Genomic DNA, 18,814 nt, shown 5'->3' with positions numbered 1-18,814 from the left:
CTCATTTATCTCCAGCGTTTCCTCGTTTATCTCCAGCGTTTCCTCGTTCGTCTCCAGCGTTTTCTCGTTTATCTCCAGCGTTTCCTCATACATCTCCGGCGTTTCCTCGTTCGTCTCCAGCGTTTCCTCATTTGTCTCCAGCATTTTCTCCTTTATCTCCAGCGTTTCCTCGTTCGTCTGCAGCGTTTCCTCGTTCGTCTCCAGCATTTCCTCGTTTATCTCCAGCGTTTTCTCGTTCATCTCCGGCGTTTCCTCATTTATCTCCAGCATTTCCTCGTTTATCTCCAGCGTTTCCTTATTTATCTCCAGCGTTTCCTCGTTTATCTCCAGCATTTCTTCGTTTATCTCCAGCGTTTCCTCGTTCGTCTGCAGCGTTTCCTCGTTCGTCTCCAGCGTTTCCTCATTTATCTCCAGCGTTTCCTCGTTTATATCCAGCGTTTCCTCGTTTATCTCCAGCGTTTCCTCGTTTATCTCCAGCGTTTTCTCGTTTATCTCCAGCGTTTCCTCGTTCGTCTCCAGCGTTTCCTCGTTTATATCCAGCGTTTTCTCGTTTATCTCCAGCGTTTCCTCGTTCGTCTCCAGCGTTTCCTCGTTTATCTCCAGCGTTTCCTCGTTTATCTCCAGCGTTTCCTCATTTATCTCCAGCGTTTCCTCGTTTATCTCCAGCGTTTCCTCGTTTGTCTCCAGCGTTTCCTCATTTATCTCCAGCGTTTCCTCGTTTATCTCCAGCGTTTCCTCATTTATCTCCAGCGTTTCTTCGTTTATCTCCAGCGTTTCCTCGTTTATCTCCAGCGTTTCCTCGTACGTCTCCAGCGTTTCCTCGTCTATCTCCAGTGTTTCCTCGTTTATCTCCAGCGTTTCCTCGTTTATCTCCAGCGTTTCCTCATTTATATCCAGCGTTTTTCTCGTTTATCTCCAGCGTTTTCTCGTTTATCTCCGGCGTTTCCTCGTTCGTCTCCAGCGTTTCCTCATTTGTCTCCAGCATTTTCTCCTTTATCTCCAGCGTTTCCTCGTTCGTCTGCAGCGTTTCCTCGTTCGTCTCCAGCATTTCCTCGTTTATCTCCAGCGTTTTCTCGTTCATCTCCGGCGTTTCCTCATTTATCTCCAGCATTTCCTCGTTTATCTCCAGCGTTTCCTTATTTATCTCCAGCGTTTCCTCGTTTATCTCCAGCATTTCTTCGTTTATCTCCAGCGTTTCCTCGTTCGTCTCCAGCGTTTCCTCGTTCGTCTCCAGCGTTTCCTCGTTTATGTCCAGCGTTTCCTCGTTCGTCTGCAGCGTTTCCTCGTTCGTCTCCAGCGTGTCCTCGTTTATCTCCAGCGTTTTCTCGTTTATCTCCAGCGTTTCCTCGTTTATCTCCAGCGTTTCCTCATTTATCTACAGCATTTCCTCGTTTATCTCCAGCGTTTCCTCGTTTATCTCCAGCGTTTCCTCGTTCGTCTCCAGCGTTTCCTCGTTTATATCCAGCGTTTTCTCGTTTATCTCCAGCGTTTCCTCGTTTATCTCCAGCGTTTCCTCGTTTGTCTCCAGCGTTTCCTCATTTATCTCCAGCGTTTCCTCGTTTATCTCCAGCGTTTCCTCATTTATCTCCAGCGTTTCCTCGTTTATCTCCAGCGTTTCCTCGTACGTCTCCAGCGTTTCCTCGTCTATCTCCAGCGTTTCCTCGTTTATCTCCAGCGTTTCCTCGTTTATCTCCAGCGTTTCCTCATTTTTATCCAGCGTTTTTCTCGTTTATCTCCAGCGTTTTCTCGTTTATCTCCGGCGTTTCCTCGTTCGTCTCCAGCGTTTCCTCATTTGTCTCCAGCATTTTCTCCTTTATCTCCAGCGTTTCCTCGTTCGTCTGCAGCGTTTCCTCGTTCGTCTCCAGCATTTCCTCGTTTATCTCCAGCGTTTTCTCGTTCATCTCCGGCGTTTCCTCATTTATCTCCAGCGTTTCCTCGTTTATAGCCAGCGTTTCCTCGTTTATCTCCAGCGTTTCCTCGTTTATCTCCAGCGTTTTCTCGTTTATCTCCAGCGTTTCCTCGTTCGTCTCCAGCGTTTCCTCGTTTATCTCCAGCGTTTCCTCGTTTATATACAGCGTTTTCTCGTTTATCTCCGGCGTTTCCTCGTTCGTCTCCAGCGTTTCCTCATTTGTCTCCAGCATTTTCTCGTTTATCTCCAGCGTTTCCTCATACATCTCCGGCGTTTCCTCGTTCGTCTCCAGCGTTTCCTCATTTGTCTCCAGCATTTTCTCCTTTATCTCCAGCGTTTCCTCGTTCGTCTGCAGCGTTTCCTCGTTCGTCTCCAGCATTTCCTCGTTTATCTCCAGCGTTTTCTCGTTCATCTCCGGCGTTTCCGTGTTTCCTCGTTCGTCTCCAGCGTTTCCTCATTTATCTCCAGCGTTTCCTCGTTTATATCCAGCGTTTCCTCGTTTATCTCCAGCGTTTCCTCGTTTATCTCCAGCGTTTTCTCGTTTATCTCCAGCGTTTCCTCGTTCGTCTCCAGCGTTTCCTCGTTTATCTCCAGCGTTTCCTCGTTTATATCCAGCGTTTTCTCGTTTATCTCCAGCGTTTCCTCGTTTGTCTCCAGCGTTTCCTCATTTATCTCCAGCGTTTCCTCGTTTATCTCCAGCGTTTCCTCATTTATCTCCAGCGTTTCCTCGTTTATCTCCAGCGTTTCCTCGTTTATCTCCAGCGTTTCCTCGTACGTCTCCAGCGTTTCCTCGTCTATCTCCAGCGTTTCCTCGTTTATCTCCAGCGTTTCCTCGTTTATCTCCAGCGTTTCCTCATTTTTATCCAGCGTTTTTCTCGTTTATCTCCAGCGTTTTCTCGTTTATCTCCGGCGTTTCCTCGTTCGTCTCCAGCGTTTCCTCATTTGTCTCCAGCATTTTCTCCTTTATCTCCAGCGTTTCCTCGTTCGTCTGCAGCGTTTCCTCGTTCGTCTCCAGCATTTCCTCGTTTATCTCCAGCGTTTTCTCGTTCATCTCCGGCGTTTCCTCATTTATCTCCAGCGTTTCCTCGTTTATATCCAGCGTTTCCTCGTTTATCTCCAGCGTTTCCTCGTTTATCTCCAGCGTTTTCTCGTTTATCTCCAGCGTTTCCTCGTTCGTCTCCAGCGTTTCCTCGTTTATCTCCAGCGTTTCCTCGTTTATATCCAGCGTTTTCTTGTTTATCTCCAGCGTTTCCTCGTTTATCTCCAGCGTTTCCTCGTTTGTCTCCAGCGTTTCCTCATTTATCTCCAGCGTTTCCTCGTTTATCTCCAGCGTTTCCTCATTTATCTCCAGCGTTTCCTCGTTTATCTCCAGCGTTTCCTCGTTTATCTCCAGCGTTTCCTCGTACGTCTCCAGCGTTTCCTCGTCTATCTCCAGCGTTTCCTCGTTTATCTCCAGCGTTTCCTCGTTTATCTCCAGCGTTTCCTCATTTTTATCCAGCGTTTTTCTCGTTTATCTCCAGCGTTTTCTCGTTTATCTCCGGCGTTTCCTCGTTCGTCTCCAGCGTTTCCTCATTTGTCTCCAGCATTTTCTCCTTTATCTCCAGCGTTTCCTCGTTCGTCTGCAGCGTTTCCTCGTTCGTCTCCAGCATTTCCTCGTTTATCTCCAGCGTTTTCTCGTTCATCTCCGGCGTTTCCTCATTTATCTCCAGCATTTCCTCGTTTATCTCCAGCGTTTCCTTATTTATCTCCAGCGTTTCCTCGTTTATCTCCAGCATTTCTTCGTTTATCTCCAGCGTTTCCTCGTTCGTCTCCAGCGTTTCCTCGTTCGTCTCCAGCGTTTCCTCGTTTATGTCCAGCGTTTCCTCGTTCGTCTGCAGTGTTTCCTCGTTCGTCTCCAGCGTTTCCTCATTTATCTCCAGCGTTTCCTCGTTTATATCCAGCGTTTCCTCGTTTATCTCCAGCGTTTCCTCGTTTATCTCCAGCGTTTTCTCGTTTATCTCCAGCGTTTCCTCGTTCGTCTCCAGCGTTTCCTCGTTTATCTCCAGCGTTTCCTCGTTTATATCCAGCGTTTTCTCGTTTATCTCCAGCGTTTCCTCGTTTATCTCCAGCGTTTCCTCGTTTGTCTCCAGCGTTTCCTCATTTATCTCCAGCGTTTCCTCGTTTATCTCCAGCGTTTCCTCATTTATCTCCAGCGTTTCCTCGTTTATCTCCAGCGTTTCCTCATTTTTATCCAGCGTTTTTCTCGTTTATCTCCAGCGTTTTCTCGTTTATCTCCGGCGTTTCCTCGTTCGTCTCCAGCGTTTCCTCATTTGTCTCCAGCATTTTCTCCTTTATCTCCAGCGTTTCCTCGTTCGTCTGCAGCGTTTCCTCGTTCGTCTCCAGCATTTCCTCGTTTATCTCCAGCGTTTTCTCGTTCATCTCCGGCGTTTCCTCATTTATCTCCAGCGTTTCCTCGTTTATATCCAGCGTTTCCTCGTTTATCTCCAGCGTTTCCTCGTTCGTCTCCAGCGTTTCCTCGTTCGTCTCCAGCGTTTCCTCGTTTATGTCCAGCGTTTCCTCGTTCGTTTGCAGCGTTTCCTCGTTCGTCTCCAGCGTTTCCTCGTTTATCTCCAGCGTTTCCTCATTTATCTACGCCATTTCCTCGTTTATCTCCAGCGTTTCCTCGTTCGTCTCCAGCGTTTCCTCATTTATCTCCAGTGTTTCCTCGTTTATGTCCAGCGTTTCCTCGTTCGTCTGCAGCGTTTCCTCGTTCGTCTCCAGCGTGTCCTCGTTTATCTCCAGCGTTTTCTCGTTTATCTCCAGCGTTTCCTCGTTCGTCTCCAGCGTTTCCTAGTTTATCTCCAGCGTTTCCTCGTTTATCTCCAGCGTTTCCTCGTTCGTCTCCAGCGTTTCCTAGTTTATCTCCAGCGTTTCCTCGTTTATCTCCAGCGTTTCCTCGTTCGTCTCCAGCGTTTCCTAGTTTATCTCCAGCGTTTCCTCGTTTATCTCCACCGTTTCCTCATACATCTCCGGCGTTTCCTCGTTCGTCTCCAGCGTTTCCTCGTTTATCTCCAGCATTTTCTCCTTTATCTCCAGCGTTTCCTCGTTCGTCTGCAGCGTTTCCTCGTTCGTCTCCAGCATTTCCTCGTTTATCTCCAGCGTTTTCTCGTTCATCTCCGGCGTTTCCTCGTTCATCTCCAGCGTTTCCTCGTTTATCTCCAGCGTTTCCTCGTTCGTCTCCAGCGTTTCCTAGTTTATCTCCAGCGTTTCCTCGTTTATCTCCAGCGTTTCCTCGTTCGTCTCCAGCGTTTCCTAGTTTATCTCCAGCGTTTCCTCGTTTATCTCCAGCGTTTCCTCATTTATCTCCAGCGTTTCCTCGTTTATCTCCAGTGTTTCCTCGTTTGTCTCCAGCGTTTCCTCATTTATCTCCAGCGTTTCCTCGTTTATCTCCAGCGTTTCCTCATTTATCTCCAGCGTTTCCTCGTTTATCTCCAGCGTTTCCTCGTTTATCTCCAGCGTTTCCTCGTACGTCTCCAGCGTTTCCTCGTCTATCTCCAGCGTTTCCTTGTTTATCTCCAGCGTTTCCTCATTTATCTCCAGCGTTTCCTCATTTATATCCAGCGTTTTTCTCGTTTATCTCCAGCGTTTTCTCGTTTATCTCCAACGTTTCCTCGTTCGTCTGCAGCGTTTCCTCGTTTATATCCGGCGTTTTCTCTTTTATCTCCAGCGTTTCCTCGTTCGTCTCCAGCGTTTCCTCATTTATCTCCAGCGTTTCCTCGTTTATCTCCAGCGTTTCCTCGTTCGTCTCCAGCGTTTTCTCGTTTATCTCCAGCGTTTCCTCATACATCTCCGGCGTTTCCTCGTTCGTCTCCAGCGTTTCCTCATTTGTCTCCAGCATTTTCTCCTTTATCTCCAGCGTTTCCTCGTTCGTCTGCAGCGTTTCCTCGTTCGTCTCCAGCATTTCCTCGTTTATCTCCAGCGTTTTCTCGTTCATCTCCGGCGTTTCCTCATTTATCTCCAGCATTTCCTCGTTTATCTCCAGCGTTTCCTTATTTATCTCCAGCGTTTCCTCGTTTATCTCCAGCATTTCTTCGTTTATCTCCAGCGTTTCCTCGTTCGTCTGCAGCGTTTCCTCGTTCGTCTCCAGCGTTTCCTCATTTATCTCCAGCGTTTCCTCGTTTATATCCAGCGTTTCCTCGTTTATCTCCAGCGTTTCCTCGTTTATCTCCAGCGTTTTCTCGTTTATCTCCAGCGTTTCCTCGTTCGTCTCCAGCGTTTCCTCGTTTATATCCAGCGTTTTCTCGTTTATCTCCAGCGTTTCCTCGTTCGTCTCCAGCGTTTCCTCGTTTATCTCCAGCGTTTCCTCGTTTATCTCCAGCGTTTCCTCATTTATCTCCAGCGTTTCCTCGTTTATCTCCAGCGTTTCCTCGTTTGTCTCCAGCGTTTCCTCATTTATCTCCAGCGTTTCCTCGTTTATCTCCAGCGTTTCCTCATTTATCTCCAGCGTTTCTTCGTTTATCTCCAGCGTTTCCTCGTTTATCTCCAGCGTTTCCTCGTACGTCTCCAGCGTTTCCTCGTCTATCTCCAGTGTTTCCTCGTTTATCTCCAGCGTTTCCTCGTTTATCTCCAGCGTTTCCTCATTTATATCCAGCGTTTTTCTCGTTTATCTCCAGCGTTTTCTCGTTTATCTCCGGCGTTTCCTCGTTCGTCTCCAGCGTTTCCTCATTTGTCTCCAGCATTTTCTCCTTTATCTCCAGCGTTTCCTCGTTCGTCTGCAGCGTTTCCTCGTTCGTCTCCAGCATTTCCTCGTTTATCTCCAGCGTTTTCTCGTTCATCTCCGGCGTTTCCTCATTTATCTCCAGCATTTCCTCGTTTATCTCCAGCGTTTCCTTATTTATCTCCAGCGTTTCCTCGTTTATCTCCAGCATTTCTTCGTTTATCTCCAGCGTTTCCTCGTTCGTCTCCAGCGTTTCCTCGTTCGTCTCCAGCGTTTCCTCGTTTATGTCCAGCGTTTCCTCGTTCGTCTGCAGCGTTTCCTCGTTCGTCTCCAGCGTGTCCTCGTTTATCTCCAGCGTTTTCTCGTTTATCTCCAGCGTTTCCTCGTTTATCTCCAGCGTTTCCTCATTTATCTACAGCATTTCCTCGTTTATCTCCAGCGTTTCCTCGTTTATCTCCAGCGTTTCCTCGTTCGTCTCCAGCGTTTCCTCATTTATCTTCAGCGTTTCCTTGTTTATGTCCAGCGTTTCCTCGTTCGTCTGCAGCATTTCCTCGTTCGTCTCCAGCGTTTCCTCATTTATCTCCAGCGTTTCCTCGTTTATCTCCAGCGTTTCCTCGTTCGTCTCCAGCGTTTCCTCATTTATCTCCAGCGTTTCCTCGTTTATATCCAGCGTTTCCTCGTTTATCTCCAGCATTTCCTCGTTTATCTCCAGCGTTTTCTCGTTTATCTCCAACGTTTCCTTGTTCGTCTGCAGCGTTTCCTCGTTTATATCCAGCGTTTTCTCGTTTATCTCCAGCGTTTCCTCGTTCGTCTCCAGCGTTTCCTCGTTTATCACCAGCGTTTCCTCGTTTATCTCCAGCGTTTCCTCATTTATCTCCAGCGTTTCCTCGTTTATCTCCAGCGTTTCCTCGTTCGTCTCCAGCGTTTCCTCGTTTATCACCAGCGTTTCCTCGTTTATCTCCAGCGTTTCCTCATTTATCTCCAGCGTTTCCTCGTTCGTCTCCAGCGTTTCCTCATTTATCTCCAGCGTTTCCTCGTTTATCTCCAGCGTTTCCTCGTTTATCTCCAGCGTTTCCTCGTTTATCTCCAGCGTTTTCTCGTTTATCTCCAGCGTTTCCTCGTTTATCTCCAACGTTTCCTCGTTCGTCTGCAGCGTTTCCTCGTTTATATCCTGCGTTTTCTCTTTTATCTCCAGCGTTTCCTCGTTCGTCTCCAGCGTTTCCTCATTTATCTCCAGCGTTTCCTCGTTTATCTCCAGCGTTTCCTCGTTCGTCTCCAGCGTTTTCTCGTTTATGTCCAGCGTTTCCTCGTTCGTCTGCAGCGTTTCCTCGTTTATCTCCAGCGTTTTCTCGTTCATCTCCGGCGTTTCCTCATTTATCTCCAGCGTTTCCTCGTTTATCTCCAGCGTTTCCTTATTTATCTCCAGCGTTTCCTCGTTTATCTCCAGCATTTCCTCGTTTATCTCCAGCGTTTCCTCGTTCGTCTCCAGCGTTTCCTCGTTCGTCTCCAGCGTTTCCTCGTTTATGTCCAGCGTTTCCTCGTTCGTCTGCAGCGTTTCCTCGTTCGTCTCCAGCGTGTCCTCGTTTATCTCCAGCGTTTCCTCGTTTATCTCCAGCGTTTCCTCATTTATCTACAGCATTTCCTCGTTTATCTCCAGCGTTTCCTCGTTCGTCTCCAGCGTTTCCTCATTTATCTTCAGCGTTTCCTCGTTTATGTCCAGCATTTCCTCGTTCGTCTGCAGCATTTCCTCGTTCGTCTCCAGCGTGTCCTCGTTTATCTCCAGCGTTTTCTCGTTTATCTCCAGCGTTTCCTCGTTTATCACCAGCATTTCCTCGTTTATCTCCAGCGTTTCCTCGTTCGTCTCCAGCTTTTTCCTCGTTTATCTCCAGCGTTTCCTCATTTATCTCCAGCGTTTCCTCGTTTATCTCCAGCGTTTCCTCGTTCGTCTCCAGCGTTTCCTCATTTATCTCCAGCGTTTCCTCGTTTATATCCAGCGTTTCCTCTTTTATCTCCAGCATTTCCTCGTTTATCTCCAGCGTTTTCTCGTTTATCTCCAACGTTTCCTCGTTCGTCTGCAGCGTTTCCTCGTTTATATCCAGCGTTTTCTCGTTTATCTCCAGCGTTTCCTCGTTCGTCTCCAGCGTTTCCTCGTTTATCACCAGCGTTTCCTCGTTTATCTCCAGCGTTTCCTCATTTATCTCCAGCATTTCCTCGTTTATCTCCAGCATTTCCTCGTTCGTCTCCAGCGTTTCCTCATTTATCTCCAGCGTTTCCTCGTTTATCTCCAGCGTTTCCTCGTTTATCTCCAGCGTTTCCTCGTTTATCTCCAGCGTTTCCTCGTTTATCTCCAGTGTTTTCTCGTTTATCTCCAGCGTTTCCTCGTTTATCTCCAGCGTTTCCTCATTTATCTCCAGCGTTTTCTCGTTTATCTGCAGCGTTTCCTCGTTTATATCCTGCTTTTTTTTTTTTTATCTTCAGCGTTTCCTCGTTCGTCTCCAGCGTTTCCTCATTTATCTCCAGCGTTTCCTCGTTTATCTCCAGCGTTTCCTCGTTCGTCTCCAGCGTTTTCTCGTTTATGTCCAGCGTTTCCTCGTTCGTCTGCAGCGTTTCCTCGTTCTTCTCCAGCGTTTTCTCGTTCATCTCCGGCGTTTCCTCATTTATCTCCAGCATTTCCTCGTTTATCTCCAGCGTTTCCTTATTTATCTCCAGCGTTTCCTCGTTTATCTCCAGCATTTCCTCGTTTATGTCCAGCGTTTCCTCGTTCGTCTGCAGCGTTTCCTCGTTCGTCTCCAGCGTGTCCTCGTTTATCTCCAGCGTTTCCTCATTTATCTCCATCGTTTCCTCATTTATCTACAGCATTTCCTCGTTTCACTCCAGCGTTTCCTCGTTCGTCTCCAGCGTTTCCTCATTTATCTTCAGCGTTTCCTCGTTTATGTCCAGCATTTCCTCGTTCGTCTGCAGCATTTCCTCGTTCGTCTCCAGCGTGTCCTCGTTTATCTCCAGCGTTTTCTCGTTTATCTCCAGCGTTTCCTCGTTTATCACCAGCATTTCCTCGTTTATCTCCAGGGTTTCCTCGTTCGTCTCCAGCGTTTCCTCGTTTATCTCCAGCGTTTCCTCATTTATCTCCAGCGTTTCCTCGTTTATCTCCAGCGTTTCCTCGTTCGTCTCCAGCGTTTCCTCATTTATCTCCAGCGTTTCCTCATTTATCTCCAGCGTTTCCTCGTTTATATCCAGCGTTTCCTCGTTTATCTCCAGCATTTCCTCGTTTATCTCCAGCGTTTTCTCGTTTATCTCCAACGTTTCCTCGTTCGTCTGCAGCGTTTCCTCGTTTATATCCAGCGTTTTCTCGTTTATCTCCAGCGTTTCCTCGTTCGTCTCCAGCGTTTCCTCGTTTATCACCAGCGTTTCCTCGTTTATCTCCAGCGTTTCCTCATTTATCTCCAGCGTTTCCTCGTTTATCTCCAGCATTTCCTCGTTCGTCTCCAGCGTTTCCTCATTTATCTCCAGCGTTTCCTCGTTTATTTTCAGCGTTTCCTCGTTTATCTCCAGCGTTTCCTCGTTTATCTCCAGTGTTTTCTCGTTTATCTCCAGCGTTTCCTCATTTATCTCCAGCGTTTCCTCGTTTATCTCCAGCGTTTTCTCGTTTATCTCCAACGTTTCCTCGTTCGTCTGCAGCGTTTCCTCGTTTATATCCTGCGTTTTCTCTTTTATCTCCAGCGTTTCCTCGTTCGTCTCCAGCGTTTCCTCATTTATCTCCAGCGTTTCCTCGTTTATCTCCAGCGTTTCCTCGTTTGTCTCCAGCGTTTTCTCGTTTATCTCCAGCGTTTCCTCGTTCGTCTGCAGCGTTTCCTTATTTATCTCCAGCGTTTCCTCGTTTATCTCCAGCGTTTCCTCGTTTTATCTCCAGCGTTTCCTCATTTATGTCCAGCGTTTCCTAGTTCGTCTCCAGCGTTTCCTCGTTTATCTCCAGCGTTTCTTCATTTATCTCCAGCGTTTCCTCGTTCGTCTCCAGCGTGTCTTCGTTTATCTCCAGCGTTTTCTCGTTTATCTCCAGCGTTTCCTCGTTTGTCTCCAGCGTTTCCTCGTTTATCTCCAGCGTTTCCTCGTTTATCTCCAGCGTTTCCTCGTTCGTCTCCAGCGTTTCCTCATTTATCTCCAGCGTTTCCTCGTTTATCTCCAGCGTTTCCTCGTTTATCTCCAGCGTTTCCTCGTTTATCTCCAGCGTTTTCTCGTTTATCTCCAGCGTTTCCCCGTTCGTCTCCAGCGTTTCCTCGTTCGTCTGCAGCGTTTCCTTATTTATCTCCAGCGTTTCCTCGTTTATCTCCAGCGTTTCCTCGTTTATCTCCAGCGTTTCCTCGTTTATCTCCAGCGTTTCCTCGTTTATCTCCAGCGTTTTCTCGTTTATCTCCAACGTTTCCTCGTTCGTCTGCAGCGTTTCCTCGTTTATATCCAGCGTTTTCTCGTTTATCTCCAGCGTTTCCTCGTTCGTCTCCAGCGTTTCCTCGTTTATCTCCAGCGTTTCCTCGTTTATCTCCAGCGTTTCCCCGTTCGTCTCCAGCGTTTCCTCGTTCGTCTGCAGCGTTTCCTTATTTATCTCCAGCGTTTCCTCGTTTATCTCCAGCGTTTCCTCGTTTATCTCCAGCGTTTCCTCGTTTATCTCCAGCGTTTCCTCGTTCGTCTCCAGCGTTTCCTCATTTATCTCCAGCGTTTCCTCGTTTATATCCAGCGTTTCCTCGTTTATCTCCAGCGTTTCCTCGTTTATCTCCAGCGTTTTCTCGTTTATCTCCAACGTTTCCTCGTTCGTCTGCAGCGTTTCCTCGTTTATATCCAGCGTTTTCTCGTTTATCTCCAGCGTTTCCTCGTTCGTCTCCAGCGTTTCCTCGTTTATCACCAGCGTTTCCTCGTTTATCTCCAGCGTTTCCTTATTTATCTCCAGCGTTTCCTCGTTTATCTCCAGCGTTTCCTCGTTTTATCTCCAGCGTTTCCTCATTTATCTCCAGCGTTTCCTCGTTCGTCTCCAGCGTTTCCTCGTTTATCTCCAGCGTTTCCTCATTTATCTCCAGCGTTTCCTCGTTCTTCTTCAGCGTGTCCTCGTTTATCTCCAGCGTTTTCTCGTTTATCTCCAGCGTTTCCTCGTTTGTCTCCAGCGTTTCCTCGTTTATCTCCAGCGTTTCCTCGTTTATCTCCAGCGTTTCCTCGTTTATCTCCAGCGTTTCCTCGTTCGTCTCCAGCGTTTCCTCATTTATCTCCAGCGTTTCCTCGTTTATCTCCAGCGTTTCCTCGTTTATCTCCAGCGTTTTCTCGTTTATCTCCAACGTTTCCTCGTTCGTCTGCAGCGTTTCCTCGTTTATATCCAGCGTTTTCTCGTTTATCTCCAGCATTTCCTCGTTCGTCTCCAGCGTTTCCTCGTTTATCTCCAGTGTTTCCTCGTTTATCTCCAGCGTTTCCTCGTTCGTCTCCAGCGTTTCCTCGTTCTTCTGCAGCGTTTCCTTATTTATCTCCAGCGTTTCCTCGTTTATCTCCAGCGTTTCCTCATTTATCTCCAGCGTTTCCTCGTTCGTCTCCAGCATTTCCTCGTTTATCTCCAGCGTTTCCTCATTTATCTCCAGCGTTTCCTCGTTCGTCTCCAGCGTTTCCTCGTTTATCTCCAGCGTTTCCTCGTTTATCTCCAGCGTTTCCTCATTTATCTCCAGCGTTTCCTTGTTTATCTCCAGCGTTTCCTCGTTTATGTCCAGCGTTTCCTCGTTCGTCTCCAGCATTTCCTCATTTATCTCCAGCGTTTTCTCGTTTATCTCCAGCGTTTCCTCGTTCGTCTCCAGCATTTCCTCGTTCATCTGCTGATTGTTCCCGTGTTTACACAGGACAATTATTGGCAATGAGCGTTATATGAACTAATGATCTGCCCCATAATCGCCCCGTGTAAAACCCCATTTATTTCTCGTCTGGAGTAGTTGAAGGTTAGTTGAAGGTTAGTGACAAAACTCCCTTCACCCGAGAACTGTGGTGTTGTCTGGTATCTGAAGAAAGCCACTGATTTTATCCAGTTACAGCGCCCCCTCCCCATCCATGATTGTCTCTGGTATTGCAGCTGGGCCCATTTTCACACATCCAACCCCTAAGAGTGTGGGTGATTTAGTGAAAGCCCTGATGCTTGTGCAGTGGTTTGCCACCTCTAGAGTTGGTCTACCACATTATTTCGGACAAGTTATGGGTGGTTTGAGGATGGAAGACCTCTCTCTCTGGAAACCTCGCACTCTAGAAGACCTCTCTCTCTCTGGAACGCCTCTCTCTCTGGAACACCTCTCTCTCTGGAAGACCTCTCTCTCTAGAAAACCTCTCTCTCTCTGGAAACCTCTCACTCTAGAAGACCTCTCTCTCTGGAACGCCTCTCTCTCTGGAACACCTCTCTCTCTCTAGAAAACCTCTCTCTCTGGAAGACCTCTCTCTCTGGAAACATCTCACTCTAGAAGACCTCTCTCTCTGGAACGCCTCTCTCTGGCAGACCTCTCTCTCTGGAACACCTCTCTCTCTGGCAGACCTCTCTCTCTAGAAAACCTCTCTCTCTGGCAGACCTCTCTCTCTGGAAAACCTCTCTCTCTGAAAAACCTCTCTCTCTGGAACGCCTCTCTCTCTGGAACACCTCTCTCTCTAAAAGACCTCTCTCTCTGGAAGACCTCTCTCTCTGGAAGACCTCTCTCTCTATCACTTTCTGTTCTTGCTGCGTTTAGGCGGAGACTTTACAGATCTGTTATCTGGGACCAAGAAACGTAATAAACAAAGTCAGAGATTTCTACATAACCATTGTTGTCCCTCTCTTCCTGGAACATTTCTACTTACACCTGCTGAGGGTTCTACTCAGGGGAAAAAAACGTGTTATACTCCACCCACAGGCTACAAACAAGGCGAGAACTTATCACCCGTGCTCCCACCCCAATGTTCTCACACAACTACTGAGAAAACACCTGGATTGTCCCAGCAGCATCTAGAGAAGACAGGTGAGGAACGTCCTTCACAGCATTCAGAAGCTTTCATTCCAAAATGAGAGGTTGTCACAGTCCCGCCCACCCACTATACTACACCTTATACTACAGTAACAGCTACTCATCTATTACTACTGACAACCCGCCTGTATATCATGTGTGAGAGGTTGTCACAGCCCCGCCCCCTGTTACTGACATCACTGATATATAATATAACTACATTGTGATCAGACATGAGATCCACACATCTTATATACAGTCACAGCTATTCATCTATTACTACTGACAACCAGCCTGTGTATCATGTGTGAGAGGTTGTCACAGCCCCGCCCCCTGTTACTGACATCACTGATATATAATATAATTACACTGTGATCAGACATGAGATCCACACATCTTATATACAGTAACAGCTATTCATCTATTACCACTGACAACCAGCCTGTATATCATGTGTGAGAGGTTGTCACAGCTCCGCCCTCTGTTACTGACATCACTGATATATAATATAATTACATTGTGATCAGACATGAGATCCATACATCTTATATACAGTGACAGCTATTCATCTATTACTACTGACAACCAGCCTGTATATCATGTGTGAGAGGTTGTCACAGCCCCGCCCCTGTTACTGACATCACTGATATATAATATAATTACATTGTGATCAGACATGAGATCCATACATCTTATATACAGTAACAGCTATTCATCTATTACTACTGACAACCAGCCTGTATATCATGTGTGAGAGGTTGTCACAGCTCCGCCCCCTGTTACTGACATCACTGATATATAATTACATTGTGATCAGACACGAGATCCACACATCTTATATACAGTAACAGCTATTCATCTATTACTGCTGACAACCAGCCTGTATATCATGTGTGAGAGGTTGTCGCAGCCCCGCCCCGTTACTGACATCACTGATATATAATATAATTACATGTGATCAGACATGAGATCCACACATCTTATATACAGTAACAACGATTCATCTATTACTACTGACAACCAGCCTGTATATCATGTGAGAGGTTGTCACAGCCCCGCTGTAAAGGATCTGCCAGACACAATGTAAAGGATCTGCCAGGCACAGCTTCGGGGTTAACTCCCAGAACTAATCAGTCAGCACCTGAGAATACATCCCTGAGACTGACTCCTGCTTCCACCATTCAGGCTGGCAGGCTTAGGAGTGGGAGAGCCTATCGTAACCTGGCCAGACTCAGCTAGCTCCCGCCCTCGGTCTATTTAAGCCTGCACTTCCTGTCCCTCGGTGCTTGTGATTCTTTCCTTGTGGTTTCCTGGCCCAGCTACAGCTCCTGCTATTTTTGATCCTGCTCCATACAGACCCTGGCTTACCGACTACTCTTCTGCTTTTCATTTTGTACCTCGCACACTCCTGGCTTGACTCGGCTCGTTCACCACTCTGGTTGCTCACGGTGTTGCCGTGGGCAACGGCCCCTTTTCCTTGCTTGTGTTCCTTTGTATGTTTGTCGTGCACTTACTGAGCGCAGGGACCGCCGCCCAGTTGTACCCCGTCGCCTAGGGCGGGTCGTTGCAAGTAGGCAGGGACAGAGTGGCGGGTAGATTAGGGCTCACTTGTCCGTCTCCCTACCCCCTGCCATTACATAATCACAAGCCCATACCTAGTCTACCCCTGGTCCCTGACACCACTTTGGACCCCCGTGAGACCCTGGCTCACCAAATGCAGGGTCTCTCCCTACAGGTCCAGGCCCTGGCTCAGAGGGTCAACCAGCCTGATGCTACCCTGGTAGTTCCCCTCACCGCACCTCTTGAACCCCACCTCAAGTTGCCCGACCGGTTCTCAGGGGACCAGAGGGCTTTTTTCTCCTTTCGGGAGAGTTGTAGGCTTTACTTTCGTTTAAAGCCTCATTCCTCAGGTTCTGAGAGCCAGCGGGTGGGTATAATTATGTCCCGGCTCCAGGAAGGGCCCCAAGAGTGGGCCTTCTCCTTGGCTCCTGACGCCCCTGAACTTTCCTCCGTTGATTGTTTCTTTTCTGCTCTCGGATGTTAGGGATCTGCCAGGTACTACGTCTAGGTATACTCCTGGGATTAATCAATCCACACCTGAGGCCAGACCTGTTCGACTGACACCATCTCCCACCAACCAGGGTGGCAGGCTCAGGAGTGGGAGAGCCTATCGTGGCCTGGTCAGTCAGAGTTAGCTCCGCCCCCTGTCCTTTATTACCTGCTGTGTTCTCTTCCTCAGTGCTTGTAATTCTTCTGGATTCCTGGCCTCTCTGCTGCTTGCTCCAGCCTGCTTCTGCCGTGCTTCTGCCTTGTTGCAGTTCCGCTTAACCTGCTTCGCTTTGCCACTGGCTTGCTTCCTTCTCCGTGCTCACTTTGGTATACTCCACTTCATCCTGGTCCTGACTACTCATTCACCGCTCCGTTTCCTCGCGGCGTTCCGTGGCTACTGCCCCTTCCCTTGCGTGTTCCATGTTTGTTCTCCCGTGCACTTAGACAGCGTAGGGACCGCCGCCCAGTTGTACCCCGTCGCCTAGGGCGGGTCGTTGCAAGTAGGCAGGGACAGGCGGTGGGTAGATTAGGGCTCACTTTCCCTTCACCTCCTTCCTGCCATTACATCGGACTTATTTATGACGAGACTGACAGGACTGCCTTTGCCGAGAGTCAGCTGGTGACCTTAAGTCAGGGTAAGAGACCTGTTGAGGAGTATTGCTCTGACTTTCGGAAGTGGTGCGTAGCTTCTCGGTGGAATGACCCTGCCTTAAGGTGCCAGTTTAGGTTGGGTCTGTCGAATGCCCTGAAAGACCTGCTAGTTAGCTATCCCTCTTCTGACTCCCTAGACCAGGTTATGACTTTAGCGGTACGACTTGACCGACGTCTCAGGGAACGACAACGTGAACGTTTATGTGTTTTCTCCTCCGACTCCCCTATGATGCCTCCTGAAGCTCCGTTGCTTCGTTCCTCCCCGAAAGCTTCAGAGATACCTATGCAACTCGGGGCCTCCGTGTCCCCCCAACAACGTAGAGAATTCCGCAGGAAGAATGGTCTCTGCTTCTACTGTGGGGACGACAAGCATCAAGTGAACAACTGTCCTAAGCGTAAGATTTCAGCCAGAGAACTTCCGCGTCTAAGTGATCATCGTGGAGGTCACTTGGGCGCTCAGGTATTTCCCGTAAATATGAAACGTACTAAGATCTTGCTTCCCTTTCAGGTCTCTTTTGGTGGTAGGTCTGCTACCGGCAGTGCCTTCGTGGATTCAGGGTCCTCTACTAATATCATGTCTGTGGAATTTGCTATGTCTCTTGCTATGCCTCTGATTGATTTGCCTAAACCTGTCCCGGTAGTGGGTATCGACTCCACTCCTCTTGCTAATGGTTATTTTACACAGCATACCCCTGTTTTTGAACTCCTTGTTGGCTCCATGCATTTGGAGCAATGCTCTGTACTGTTGATGCAGGGATTATCGTACGATTTGGTTCTAGGTCTTCCCTGGTTGCAGTTGCATAATACCACGTTTGACTGGAATACTGGGGAGCTTACCAAATGGGGTAATGAATGTTGTACGTCATGTTTTCTGTTAATTCTATTTCTCCCCCTAAGGAGGCGAATACGCTACCCGAGTTTGTTCAGGACTTCGCTGATGTTTTCTCTAGGGAGGCCTCCGAAGTGTTACCTCCTCATAGAGAATACGATTGCGCTATCGAATTGGTACCAGGAGCTAAGCTCCCTAAGAGTAGGATATTTAATCTCTCTTGTCCCGAACGTGAAGCCATGAGAGAGTATATCCAGGGATGCCTGGCCAAGGGTTACATTCGTCCCTCTTCTTCTCCGGTAGGTGCTGGCTTCTTCTTCGTGGGGAAGAAGGATGGTGGTCTTAGGCCATGCATTGACTACCATAGCCTGAATAAGGTCACGGTAAGGAACCAGTATCCCCTTCCTTTGATTCCTGATCTCTTTAATCAGGTTCAGGGGGCCCAATGGTTTTCTAAATTGGATCTACGGGGGGCGTATAACCTTATTCGCATCAAAGAGGGGGATGAGTGGAAGACTGCGTTTAACACGCCCGAAGGCCATTTCGAATACCTCGTCATGCCCTTTGGGTTGTGTAATGCCCCTGCGGTCTTCCAGAATTTCATAAATGAGATTTTGAGAAATTACCTGGGGGTATTTCTTGTAGTGTACCTTGATGACATACTGGTGTTTTCCAAGGACTGGTCCTCCCACATTGAGCATGTCAGGAAGGTGCTCCAGGTCCTTCGGGAAAACAAACTGTTTGCCAAAACCGAAAAATGTGTGTTTGGGGTACAGGAGATTCCATTTTTGGGTCAAATCCTCACTCCTCATGAATTCCGCATGGACCCCGCCAAGGTTCAGGCTGTGGCGGAATGGGTCCAACCTGCCTCCCTGAAGGCGTTACAGTGTTTTTTGGGGTTCGCTAATTATTACAGGAGATTTATTGCTAACTTCTCGGTCATCGCTAAGCCCCTTACGGACCTCACTCGCAAAGGTGCTGATCTCCTTCACTGGCCTCCTGAGGCTGTCCAGGATTTTGAGGTCCTTAAGAAGTGCTTTGTCTCGGCCCCGGTGCTGGTTCAGCCCAACCAAATGGAGCCATTTATCGTGGAAGTTGACGCATCTGAGGTGGGAGTGGGGGCTGTCTTGTCCCAGGGTACCAGGTCCCTCACCCATCTCCGCCCCTGTGCCTACTTCTCCAGGAAGTTTTCGCCAACTGAAAGTAACTATGATATTGGCAACCGCAAACTCTTAGCCATTAAATGGGCATTTGAAGAGTGGCGCCACTTCCTGGAGGGGGCTAGGCACCAGGTAACGGTCCTTACCGACTACAAGAATCTGGTTTTCCTAGAATCTGCCCGGAGGCTAAACCCGAGACAAGCTCGATGGGCGTTATTTTTTACCAGATTCAATTTTTTGGTTACCTATAGGGCTGGGTCTAAAAATATTAAGGCTGATGCACTGTCGCGTAGCTTCATGGCCAGCCCTCCTTCGGAGGAAGATCCTGCTTGTATTTTGCCTCCAGGTATAATCATTTCCTCGATCGATTCTGATTTAGTCTCTGATATTGCTGCTGATCAAGGTGCAGCTCCCGGGAACCTTCCTGAGAACAAGCTGTTTGTTCCCCTGCAATTCCGGCTAAGGGTACTTAGGGAAAATCATGACTCTGCACTATCTGGCCATCCAGGCATCCTGGGTACCAAACACCTCATTTCCAGA

General features: G+C 48.1%; 1 protein-coding gene across 2 annotated transcripts in view; it reads left to right on the top strand.

The window, feature by feature from the left end:
* The window catches only part of CGREF1 (cell growth regulator with EF-hand domain 1), an 88,156-nt gene that overhangs the window by 30,533 nt on the left and 38,809 nt on the right, over nucleotides 1-18,814 (top strand). Inside the window, exon 1 of one of the 2 annotated variants that reach the window (XM_075849271.1) lies at nucleotides 13,504-13,600. The exons of the other annotated variant lie outside the window; for it this stretch is intronic. The gene's annotated coding sequence lies outside the window, so the exon portion shown is untranslated. Of the gene's footprint in view, nucleotides 1-13,503; nucleotides 13,601-18,814 lie in introns of those variants that run through there. 2 annotated transcript variants of the gene reach the window in all.

This window comes from Rhinoderma darwinii, unplaced genomic scaffold (assembly GCF_050947455.1).
Source record: "Rhinoderma darwinii isolate aRhiDar2 unplaced genomic scaffold, aRhiDar2.hap1 Scaffold_728, whole genome shotgun sequence".
NCBI lineage: Eukaryota > Metazoa > Chordata > Amphibia > Anura > Rhinodermatidae > Rhinoderma > Rhinoderma darwinii.
The sequence above is the reverse complement of the archived record's forward strand: the minus strand, read 5'-3'. Positions and strand labels throughout refer to the sequence as shown.